This window comes from Bos taurus, chromosome 21, assembly GCF_002263795.3.
Source record: "Bos taurus isolate L1 Dominette 01449 registration number 42190680 breed Hereford chromosome 21, ARS-UCD2.0, whole genome shotgun sequence".
NCBI classification, from domain to species: domain Eukaryota; kingdom Metazoa; phylum Chordata; class Mammalia; order Artiodactyla; family Bovidae; genus Bos; species Bos taurus.
Window position 1 is genome coordinate 17,350,865 of NC_037348.1, and position 12,859 is coordinate 17,363,723.

The following is a 12,859-nucleotide window of genomic DNA, read 5'->3' on the forward strand; positions in this document are numbered from 1 at the left end:
ACACATTTTTAGCCATTAACTGAATGTTTATAGCAAGTGAGGCAGATATTTTAAACCACATTTATGTGTAAGAAAGCCAAAGTCTTGTAAGGTCATGTGCCTAGTCCAAGATCACACCATCTGTAAATTACAGCACTGGGAATAAAACATCCATCATTTCCAGATCCTATGGTCTGAGTATTGCCCTACACTGTATGTGTAGGCCTCCATGGGCAGGATTTCTTGGTTCTCCTCTTAACTCATATCTCTGCATCCCCGGGGATGGAGAACTTGGGTTATCATATGCAATGAATGTCCAGTGGATTATCTGTTTTCATATTATTTTCTCTAGATCCTGTCAAACCACATCAAAACTACAGATCTTATGATGGGGTTACATTCTGATAAACCCATCTTAGTTGAAAGTATTGTTTAGTCAAAAATGGACTTGCGGTTCACAGAGGAAAGGGCATCTGCAAGCTGAGGAGAGAGGCTTCAGGAGAAAACAACCCTGCTAACACACTGGTATTGGACTTTCAGTCTCCAGAACTTTGACAGTCCAGAGGGTGGTTGCCGGTTCCACCAGCTGCTGCAACTAAAAAACCAGGTTCAGAAATGTCAGATATCCTCTGGGAGCTGCTCTGAGTTTCTGAGAGAGCTGCCAACATTGCCTGGGTGTGCAGGCAGCAGGAAGCCCTCTTTCAGCTGCTGATTGAAGAAAAGAAAGAGGCAGAAAAGAACAAGATTTGCAGTTGTTTTCTAAACCCTGGCTGATGTACTGGTACAGGAAGTTATCAAACAGAATATGGAGAACAAGTTTCCAGGCTTGGGGAAAAATTTTTTTGGAAAAGAATCCGATTAATTTGCTAATGATTTGGGGAAAAAGATTATCATGAGACTGTGTCCATTAGAGGAAGAACCAGTAGATCTTCTCAGCAAAGTCCTTAATGGTAACAATCTGAGGCCTTCACCGAGATTGTATACCAGAAGATTGTCTTCAGTGACCCAGCTTTGGATTCAATAGAGATCAACATTCCTCAAGACATCTTGGGAATCTGGGTGGATCCTATAGATTCCACTTATCAGTATATAAAAGGTTCTGCTGGCATTAAACCCAACCAAGGAATCTCCCCCAGGGGACTTCAGTGTGTCACTATTTTAGTTGATGTCTATGACATATAGACAGGGGTGCCTCTCATGGGAGTCATCAACCAACCTTTTGTATCACAAGACCTAAACACCCTCAGGTGGAAAGGACAGTGTACTGGGGCCTTTCTTACATGGGGACCAACATCCATTCCCTCTGCTTCCCATCTCTACAAGAAGCAGCAGTGAAAGGCAGAGCCAAATGACCCAAACCCCAGCTCTGAATGCTCCCTCCTGTTCTCAGCTCTCATTCGTACCAGTGAAAAGGAGACCATCAAGGGTGAGCACTGCCACGTGTGTGTGGCAAGTGCATCTCCAGGCAGCTGGGGCTGGTTACAAGAACCTCTATGTGTTCCTCAGCCCTGTTGATTTTTACATCTTCTCAGAAGATACCACGTCCAGGTGGTACTCTTGTGCTGCCCATGCCATCTTCGGGGCCATGGGTGTGGGGATGGTGGACTTAAAAGAATGCCTGGAAAGGAACACTGACGTGGGGCTTGACTTGCCACAGCTGGTGTATCACGTGGGAAGTGAAGAGGCTGCTGGAGTGGATCAGTGGGCCAACAAGGGAGGACTCATCACGTACAGATCAAAGCAGCAGCTGGAGACATTCCTGAGCCTCCTCCTCCAACACCTGGTCCCTATGGATACACATACATAGATGTGTTCCATCCTCATGGGCTCCACAACCCAACTGTGAACCTGATTTCCATATCTCTGTCTTTTGAAGACAGCTTTGTCCTATTGACAGTCAACATTCACCTTCCTCTTTTGGGAAGCATTTTTCCATTATGTGTTCACAACACTAATGTTAATAAATGAATGATATTCATGCAGCAAAAAAAAAAAAAAAAGGACTTAACACCCCTGAGTTACTGAACATCATAGCTTAGCATAGCCTAACCTGCAAAGTGCTCAGAACACTTACATTAGCATACATTTGGGCAAAATCATTTAACACGAAGACTATTTTACAATAAAGTATTGGATATCTCATGTAATTAATTGGATACTGTACAACTGTACTGGTTGTATGGGTGCAGCATGCTTGTAAGTGTATCAGTTGTTTACCCTCATGATCACCTGGTTGACTGGGGGGTGTAGCTCATTACCACTGACCAGCCTCTTGGGAGAGCATCATACTGCAAGAACAGATCACATTTTGAAATTTGAAATGCCTTTCCTACTGAATGTATATTGCTTTCATACCATCATAAAGTCAAAATATCATAAGCTGAATTATCATTAAATTGGGGACCGCTTGTAGATGGAAATTCAGTGGCCATCTGGTTCCGTGCCCACTCTACTGAAATTCCCATTATCTCAGATAGGTATTTTCTGCTTCAAAACTTTGCTGCATGACACTGGAATGACATTTAATGTAGTTGAGAAGTGGAATGAAAGATGTAAAGTCACGTTTACTTCTAGAGAGATTAAACATTGAATAGAGAAAGTAATGTTTGGATGTTGCTAGAGATAATGGCACCCCACTCCAGTACTCTTGCCTGGAAAATCCCATGGACAGAGGAGCCTGGTAGGCTGCAGTCCATGGGGTTGCTAGGAGTCGGATACGACTGAGCGACTTCATTTTCACTTTTCACTTTCATGCATTGGAGAAGGAAATGGCAACCCACTCCAATGTTCTTGCCTGGAGAATCCCAGGGACAGGGGAGCCTGGTGGGCTGCCGTCTATGGGGTCATACAGAGTCAGACACGACTGAGTGACTTAGCAGTAGCAGCAGAGATGTTCTTGCCTGGAGAATCCCAGGGACGGGGGAGCCTGGTGGGCTGCGATCTATGGGGTCGCACAGAGTCAGACATGACTGAACCGACTTAGCAGCAGCAGCAGCAGCGGAGATACATCCTAGAGTCTTCTCTGTTGACTTCAGTCTTACCTGCCTTTCATAGTACAGAAACTCCCATGCTAACAAGAAAGAAGAGATGTCTTCCTGACCCATAACTGTGATGAGTTAACCTACTTTGGTAATATATTTATAATCTTTTTGAGCTCCTTGGAGGAAAGATGAAATATGAATATAAAATAATAACAGAACTAACCTTCAAGCACTTCCTGAATGCCCAGGTGTGGTTTGAAGCTTAATGAATTTGTGTTAGTAAAATATTCTGAGAGCTCAGTTGAGGGGAACTTGAGAACACAAGTGGTTATTTATTATTATTATTATCAACTCCTGCCCAGAGTCACGGAGATTGATGATCCCTGCCATGCTTTATCCCCAGGAGTATGGTTGCAGGTGTCAGTCCAGGGCACAATAAATGTTTAATCCCTTAGAAGGATTTAAAAAAATATATTATTATCCATAATATATTCTGAATGAACTACTTCTTCCCCTTGCTATTTCATCTGGTGATTCTTGGTATTTATAGTGGAAACAAACTACACTAAAATCCAGGCTGGACCCTTTGTGTTTTGTATCGGGTAGCAGCACAAAGAAACTCCATGGATTTTTACTAGCTCTGTAATATGAGAAGAGCGAAAGGGGCAAAAGAGTTTTATCTAAGGAATATTTTTTTGTACCTTGTGTCATATGGACCACCTCTTGCCACCCAGGACATTTGTTCTAGGTCTATTATCCAGTCCACCTTGACCAGATTTTTTTTTTTTTAATCAGTGATCTGGTCTTGACCACTCCACAAAGCTTCAAAGCAGCCAAGCCAAAATTTGTTTCCTCAGTTTCATGCTTGTCCCAAGGAGGCACAGGGGGAGAAGTTGGTGGCTGACTAATTCTGCCTCAATCACTGTCTATTGTCACTGACCGAGAAGCACAATGGAAAGATTTGGGCAGATGGAATGGTTCCAGTGCATTTCCAAAGTGATTACAGCAAAGTTTCATTGGTTTTCCAGATACAAACATTTAGCTGTTAAAATAAACAAACTTCTGCATCCCTACAATTATCGCTTATCCCTGCAGATGCAGCTTAAATGAATCCCAGCTCATCTCGAATGCTGTGATGATGTCTCCAAATGAAGCTTCTTGCTATTTTAGCCAGGGGAGGAGCAACAGGCATTCAGCTGAACGTTCTTGTACAACGTCCTCCTTGCTTTCCTGTAGAAGTTTGAAGGACATTTCCAATCAGGTTAACGAGGACCTGCTGATTCAGGGCTGAAATGGGTTTGTTTACATCTTTTTACTTACCAACCCATGGAAAGCCAGTCTCCTTTATCTGCCAGCCAATCACAGCCTGCCACTGTAACATCTGGCTTGAGCATCTGCCAGGAGAGGAAGCACTCTTTCTGTCCCCTTCAGCAAGTAGCAAGGGTATGTAATTGAGAACCCGTAATTGTAAGAATGCACAGACTTTGGCAGAAATCAGGAAGGTGAGGAGAGGAGATGGAACTGCAGGAGGAGCCTCTGTGTAACTTCCAAGGGAGCCCGAGGTAGAAAGAACCACACAGGGGAGAGTCGTGATTCATTTTAATCTGTGCATCTCTACAAAAGTTTTTGTTAATGTGTATCCAACGATGCCTGTGCCATATTCTTTTTTTATATTAGCATTTTTTAAATTCATCTTTAATTGGAGGATAATTGTTTTACAATATTATGTTGGTCTCTACCATGTATCACCATGAATCATCCATAGGTATACGTATGTCCTCTCCCTCTTAAACCTTCCTCCTACCTCATCCCATCCATCTAGGTTGTCACAGAGCACTGGATTTGAGCTCCTTGCATCATAACAGCAAATTCCCACTGGTTATCTATTTTACATATAGTAATGTATATATTTGCATGCTATTCTCTCACTTGTCCCACTCTCCCCTTCCCCCACTGTGTCCACAAGTCTGTTCCCTACGTCTACATCTCCATTGAGATTGTTGTTCAATCGTCAAGTCGTGTCCAACTCTTTGTGACACCATGGACTGCCGCACGCCAGGCTTCCCTATCTCTCACCATCTCCCAGGGTTTGCCCAAGTTCATGTCCATTGCATCGGTGATGCCATCCAACCGTCTCAACCTCTGTCGCCCTCTTCTCCTTCTGCCTTCAGTCTTTCCCAGCATCAGGATCTTTTCCAATGAGTTGACTGTTTGCATCAGGTGGCCAAAGTATTGGAGCTTCAGCATCGGTCCTTCCATTGAGTATTAAGGGTTGATTTCCTTTAAGATTGACTGGTATGATCTCCTTGCTGCCCAAAGGACTCTCAGGAGTCTTCTCCAGCACCACAGTTCAAAATTATCAATTCTTCAGTGCTCTTCCTTCTTTATGGTTCAGCTCTCACAATCATATTTGACTACTGGGAAGACCATAGTCTTGACACTACAGACTTTTGTCAGCAAAGTGATGACTTTGCTTTTTAACACACTAAGTTTGTCATAGCTCTCCTGCCAAGAAGCAATTGTCTTCTGATTTCATGGCTGCAGTCACCATCCACAGTGATTTTAGAGCACAAGAAGAGGAAATCTGTCACTGCTTCCACATTTCCCCCTTCTATTTGCATGAAATAATGGGGCCAGATGCCATGATCTTAGTTTTTCTTAATATTTAGTTTTAAGCTGGCTTCACTGGGTTATGCAAGCCCCTTTGCCATGACAAGGCAGTGATCCATGAAGGGGGCATCTCCATTACTGGCCTGCAAGTACGTTCAGCAGTATCATCTTTCTAGATTTCACATATATACATTAATAGAACCACTCTCTGATTAGACGAAAGTTAGGAAATGATATTTTCCCAAGTTGAAATTGCAAGGAATCATCCATGGATCTGGGAGGCACTGTTTTGATTCTATGACTAAGTGTTCTCTGAGTCCAGATTTATTCTTAAGGAGGCGTGTGGCAAGTTAGGATGGAAACTGATTTGCTTCTGCATTTCTGGGGAAGCTGCCTCCCCATGGCGTACTGATATGCTATTGCCTGAGTGGGAGACACATTGAAAAAGTAGCCTATTATCAATTTATCCTGTATCTTGTGAAGCACTTCCTAAGCTCTTCTCCCTTCTTTTGGGGTCTATTTCCTACAGACTCTATGACTGTGCTAGTCAGTCAAAAGTACACTATAAAATTGCTCCGAGAACATTTTCAAAGCTTCCCATGAGATCAGATAAGAATCACTGGAGGTAATTGAAAAAGTTTGAGAAGTTTCCTAGGTTGTTCTAATCCGCCTTCCCTTCTCTGCACCCCTACATCTCTTTTAGAACCAGTGTGCCTGTGTGTTTCCTTCTGCTTATGGCTTGTAAGCTCTTGGGCAACAAACGTTGGACCTCAGGGATCTCTGAGAGCTCCTGGCAGAGAGCAGAGCGCAGGTGAGGCCACGTGCAGAGTCACAGGCAAAGCGGGCTGCGCCAAGTACAACTGTCAACGTGTCCTGAGCGAGGTGTTGGCTAATCTATTGGTGATCTTGCCAAACTCTTGATTGGCCTGATGAGAGCATGCACAGGATAAGGACAAGAAAACAATCTTATTCTAGAAAACTGAGATTATAGTTTAGCATTTCATGGTACTTTTTAAAAATATTTATTTATTTGGCTGTGCCAGATGTTAGTTGCAGCACGTGTTATCTTTGATCACTGCAACATGTGGGATCTTTAGTTGTGTCTTGCAACTAAATATATTGAACCAGGGTCCCTTGCGTTGGGAGTGCAGTCTTAGCCACTAGACCACCTGGGGAGTCTCATGGTACATTAAAAAACAATTGTTTTTAATTGGAGAATAATTGCTTTACAATGTTGTGTTGGTTACAACGATGTGAATCAGCTATGAGTATCCACATACCCCCTCCCTCCCCTCTATCTCACCCCTACGTCATTCCTGAGCACCAGGCAGGCTCCCCATGTTATACAGCAACTTCCCACCAGCCATCTGTCTTATACATGGTAATGTATGTATGTCAGTGCTGCTCTCTCAATCCGTCCCACCCTCTCCTTCCCTTGCTGTGTCCCCAAGTCCGTTCTGTATGTCCGTATCTCTATTCCTGCTCTGCAAACAGGTTCATAAATTCTGGTTGTATCACCTCTTAGCTGGGTAACTTTGGGCATGTTCTTTAAACCATCTGTGCCTCAGTGTTCTTTCTGAGAATACTGAAAAAAAATTAAGTTATTATCTTCAAGTATAGTTATGAGGATTTAAAGAGGAAAATCCATGGGAATTCCCTGGCAGTCCAGTGGTTAGGACTCTGTGCTTTCTCCATAAAGGTCCCAGGTTTGATCCCTGGTCAGGGACCTAGGATCCCACAAGCCTTGTGATGTGGCAAAACAAAACAAAACAAAAAGCAGCAACAGCAACAAAAGAAGAGAGAGAGAGAGAAATCCATGTAACCTGAATTGTTAGATAAGGATCAATCAGGTATCTGTGTGCCAGGCACTGTAGAGCTGTGATATAAGTACAGAGATAAGATCTAATCTATACCTGTGTAAAGTGACAAGTCAGGAGTTCTTAACTTGAGGTTCATGGGCCCTCCAGGCTGGGTAATAGAAACCAGTTCTCTAAAAATAGTGCTTGACACATAAGAAGTATTCAATTACTGTTAACTGTTTTTGAATAATTGATACTTAAAAAATATAATTCTTACTCTCTTAATGTTCAAGTGCTAAGAAATCTGATTTTTAAGTTTAAATTTTAATTTTATATCCAAGTACATTTTTTTTCTGCCCATTCTGCTCTGTAAAATTTCCATCACATTTTTAATGGAATCATCTATTTTCCCATAATTTCTATGTAACTTTGTCTTGGTTCTTGCTTCTCTGTTTCATCTCTTCTCTACTGCTTTGTCAAAGATGGTCTGTAATTTGCTATTTTGAGTGAAGATGTTCCCAACTTTCAGGTGCGAACAAAAGCATAAGAGTATGTCTTAGAGTAACCGTCAAGATGATATGGTGCCCTTTCAGTCATCTTCCCGAAGTCACAGATTTTGCTCTTTAATACTTGACGTTCATTTTCATGCAGGATCACACAAGCAATTCACAAATATATGTGTCATTTTTAATAACCTATTACAATGCATGAACAAGAAACATATTAATTTTTTTTTTACACTGCCAGGTCTTAAATAAGTGGTCCTTAATTTCTTTTGGATCTTGGACTTCTTTGAGGGTCTGATGAAATCAATTATATCACCCAAGAAAAACACATATATACAAGCATTTTTGTACAAAAAAATTCTGGTGTCTGTTACCCAACATGGGGGGCGGTCCATGAAGCTCAAGTTAAGAACTCCTGACATGTCACTTTTCTCCAGTAGAGATTAGATCTTGTCTCTATACATCTATCACAGTTCTACAGTGCCTGGCACATAGATACCTGATTGATGCTTATCTATTTGAACTTGACTTCTATGAAGGTGACTTCAAATGTCTGTTTTCAACTAGGGGCTTTATCTTAAGTGCCAGATACATATACCCAACTATCTTTCCTCCTCAACCCAGTTCTCTACCTCAAAATATCTAAAATGTTAATCAGCTTTCTCTGTGAGCGTGTGGATTTGGAGACAAAAATCAATCCATCTAACTCAGCTGAGGGCTTCCCTGCTGGCTCAGCAGTAAAGAATCTGCATGTAATACAGGAGACATGCGTTCAGTCCCCGGGTAAGGAAGATCCCCTGGAGAAGGAAATGGCAACTCACTCCAGTATTCTTGCCTGGGAAATCCCATGGGCAGAGGAGCCGGGCAGGCTACAGTCCACGGGGTCAAAAAGTCAGACGTGACTGAGCTGCTAAACAACAATGAGAACAAATGCAAGATGGCACTTGCAAAATGCCTTGTCCCATGTGGCCACTGCAGAATCTATTCACCTCTCCTCTTGGTATTAGCCTGTATCCATGAATCTAGGCTGGAAACCTTTGTATCATTTTTCAGCTCCTTCTCTCCACTACCCTTATTTTAATTAATTATCAGATCTTAGTGTTTTTACCTCTTTAATACCCTTTGTTTCATTTTCAGTCTGGCCTGGTTTAAATTTTCACCGTCTCTTGCTTAAATTTTAATACCAGTCTACTAATCAGCTGGGTTCTGGTTTTCCCTTCTGTCTTTCTACCAGAAGTTATTTTCCTTTGATCCGAAAGCATAGATATGAATGCATTACTCCCTTGTTTAATGGTCATCAAGCCCTAGGTTTAGTATAAATATTCATGAGCCCAACTCAGACCTGTTGAAAGAATCTGAATCCCAGAACTCCGTATAATTAACAAGGTTCCTAGGTAGTTTTGTAGATCCTCAGATTGGGAAGTGCTGGCCTAATGCAGTGTTTCTCACTTTCCCTGATTCCTCAGTAGCATTTCTTCAAATGTAAATTCCTGGGCTTCCTCCCAAAGGCAGGATTCGGGAGATTTGAGACAGGTCTGGGGGCCTGCACAGTCACTCCTTCCCCAAGTGTCTCTGATGCAGGCAGTCTATGGAACGGTCTCCAACCTTTCTGGCACCAGGGACCAGTTTCATGGTAGACAGCTTTTCCTTGGACCAGGGTAGGGGTGATGGTTTCAGGGTGATTCAAGCACATTACATTTATTTTGCTATTTATATGTATTATTATTACATCAGCTTCACCTCAGATCATCAGACATTAGATCTTGGAGGTTGGGAACTCCTGGTTTATAGAATCACTCTTGAGCAGCCCTGAACAAAAGGTCTAAGCTTTGGAATCACACCTAAAGCTCTTCACAAACCTTGACTTCATTTCCTCCTCCCTGCCATACATTAGACCCCCAGGAAGGCAGAATTGCATAGCAGCTAAGAGGCTGAGGACCAGCCTCACACTTCTCTGGGTTCAAATCTAGGCTTTTCTGTTTACCAGGTTTGTGAGCTAATTAAGGGCTTATCTGTATACACCTTAGCCTCCTCATCTTTAATTTAGAGATAATTACACAATTGCTGTTCAATTGTTCACTGACTCTTTGTGACCCCATGGACTATAGCACTCCAGGCTTTCCTGTCCTTCACTATTTCCCAGAGTTTGCTCAAACTCATGTCCATTGAGCTGGTGATACCATCCAACCATCTCATCCTCTCTCGTCCCCTTCTCCTCCTGCCCTCAATCTTTGCCAGCATCAGGGTCTTTTCCAATGAGTTGGCTTAACATCAGGTGGCCAAACATTGGAGCTTCAGCCTCAGTGTCTGTCCTTCCAATAACTATTCAGGGTTGATTTCCTTTACAATTGATTGGTTTGATCTCCTTGCTGTCCAAGGGATTCTCAAGAGTCTTCTCCAGCACCACAATTCAAAAGTATCAATTCTTCAGTGGTTGCCTGCCAGTTTTGTGCCAAATGTTAAATAAAGATAAAATATGCAGTTCTTTATATAATGTAGTGCATATTATACATCCTGCATAAGGACATCTATTATTATTTGCCACTCCTGATCTACACTGTGGATTTGGATGTCTGTCTTCTTTGCTTGGGCTTCCCAGGTGGTACAATGATAAAAAAAAAATCTGCCTGCAAATGCAAGAGACTTTAGTAGACTTGAGTTCCATCCCTGGGTGGGGAGATCCCCTAGAGTAGGAAATGGCAATCTACCCCAGTATTCTTGTCTGGGAAATCCAGTAGACACAGGAGCCTGACATGACTGAGCAACACACATACTTCTTTGTTTATACTCTTTCTTCTGACCACATTGCCTTCTATTTCTATATTCTTCTAGGCCGAGGATATTCATTACACCTTTTCTAACATCTTTCTTAACCCATTCTACTTCTCCAACCCCCTATTTAGATAACAATCCGTATTCCCTACTTGTGTTTTGTTAATCACATCATCGTAATTGCTGTCGCCTTTCATTACACTCATGTGTATGTTTGCCTCCCTGGCAGGGTGATGAGACCCCTGGACCTGAACACTTTCTCATTCAACTTTGTTATCCAGGCATCTGGCACAGTCTGTTTCCCAGAGTGGGCTCGCAACAACAGTTTGCTGCATGAATGAAGGTGATAAATATCTGGTGAGCTTTGGGTGTGATTCTAAAGTTCAGACCTTTTGACCAGAGCTGTTCAAGGGTGATTGTACACCTGCATCACTGTTATGGATAAAGAACTTGAGAATAGCTATGAAAATACATTTTTAATATTATTTGGAAAGTCTTTATTATAATTTTTTCTCAACCTCATTCCTAGAAGTGAGATATTGTTCAGTACAATTAATCTCCATGTGTCACTTGGGACGCAAACATTCTTTCTCCTTCCTTCCGTCTTGAGGCTTGCGGATACTTGGGTCTTGGCTCTGCCTGTCTCTATTGACCCTTTGCCTGTCTGCATGATTTTATTGAGCTTGAATACTACACGTAGTGCTGGTGAGCTTTGACAACATGTTTACTGCGTGGCTGAGTTCCCAGTTCAAGTCTAGAAAGCTGACCTTTATAAATTTCCATATTTTCTCCCCGCATTAACTGCTAGAAGTTTATCTTCACTTCAACTCGTAGGGCTCAAGTATTCCTGTACATCCTTTCATGGAACCAGCTGGGATCTGTAGATATCCACTGCTCTGTGGTTTTAGCCACTCTCCTAGTCCTTGTGACCGCCTGCTCTTTCTTGCTCTGATCTGTCATCCTCCCTGACCTTTCAGAACTGTCCCCAGAGAGGATTCTATAATCAGATATGAAAAGGTAAAAAAGTCAGGTTGTAAGGAAATGGCAGCAAGGTGTAACATTTATCCAGAAACACCTTTACTCCACCTGAAATATCCTTTCTTCCTATTGTAGCCCTTTGCTTGCAAAAGGAGCTCCCTTCCTCCCAAGCCAGCTGCTCCTCAGCCTTGGGACAGCTGAAGTGAAGTCCCAGTTTTCTGATTCTGGGAGTGCACTTGACACCATTGCCAGGGAACAGAATGATGATGGAAATAATAATTAATAAATGATATGACATTATGGACTCATCAGGGACACTATGTATTACTAAGCTGGATAGATGAAGAATATGGGTCCCTTAAAGACCTCTTAGAAACCCGGACAACCGTGGTAATGACATCAGCTAAACAGTTGAAAAGCAAAGGCCCTTTGTTTCCATTTAAAGGGAAGTGGCTTCAATCTAAAAGAAGATGAAGGCTGAGTTGGCAAGGAAGCCCAGAGCCATGCCAGAGAACAAAGCTAATGCATTCAGGTAGCCCCTCCCTCTCATCTGTAAAGGACCCAAAGGCAGGATTTTTCCTGCAGTTGTACAAAGACTCATTGTGGGTGAGTCCAACACTACCCAAATGTCATACATTGAATGCATTCTTTCTCTAAGCATCCACTTATTTATTTGGATTTAAATCCCAGGAAAGTGAGAAAAACCAGAGAAGTGCCTAATGGGATGGCATGTGTTGAACTTGCCTCATCATTGAGAGAACACTGGTTTGCGGGCGAGTCTGGTTCATGTGAAGGCTTCTCAAAAGTATCTGGATTGGTTTCAGGTTCCCCTCCTCTTCTTTTTCCTAAATGAGTGGGTTTCACCTGGTTGAAGCAAATAAACACTAAACATCGTTCACTAATCCTGAACATTTTTATTCAGGTCCCAATTTGGTTTCCGGTCATATTGGCCCACAATTTTAGCTGTGGGGTTTCAGCTAAACAACAGCTGGGAGTTGACAGCAAGACAGCTGCAGCCTGCTAGAGCAAACACTTGAGCTCCTAAATGTATAAAAATGATAAAATGACTAGACATATAGGCTTCTAATTGCACCCAGCAGTCTGCAGCTGGGAAGTCACCAGGAGAAATATATTCTGTGCTGTCATCCAGCAATCATGCACTCCACCCCAACTGAAAAGCACTTCCCTTTCCCCACCCAGATTGACAGCCAAAATGTGAAGTCTAGTTCCAGTT

At 42.4% G+C, this 12,859-nt stretch overlaps 1 protein-coding gene and 1 pseudogene across 1 annotated transcript in view; both read left to right on the forward strand.

Annotated features, from left to right (window-relative positions):
• The window catches only part of AGBL1 (AGBL carboxypeptidase 1), a 939,272-nt gene that overhangs the window by 436,529 nt on the left and 489,884 nt on the right, over positions 1–12,859 (forward strand). The gene's annotated exons all lie outside the window — the stretch shown is intronic.
• On the forward strand, positions 595–1,795 carry LOC780992 (inositol polyphosphate 1-phosphatase-like; annotated as a pseudogene).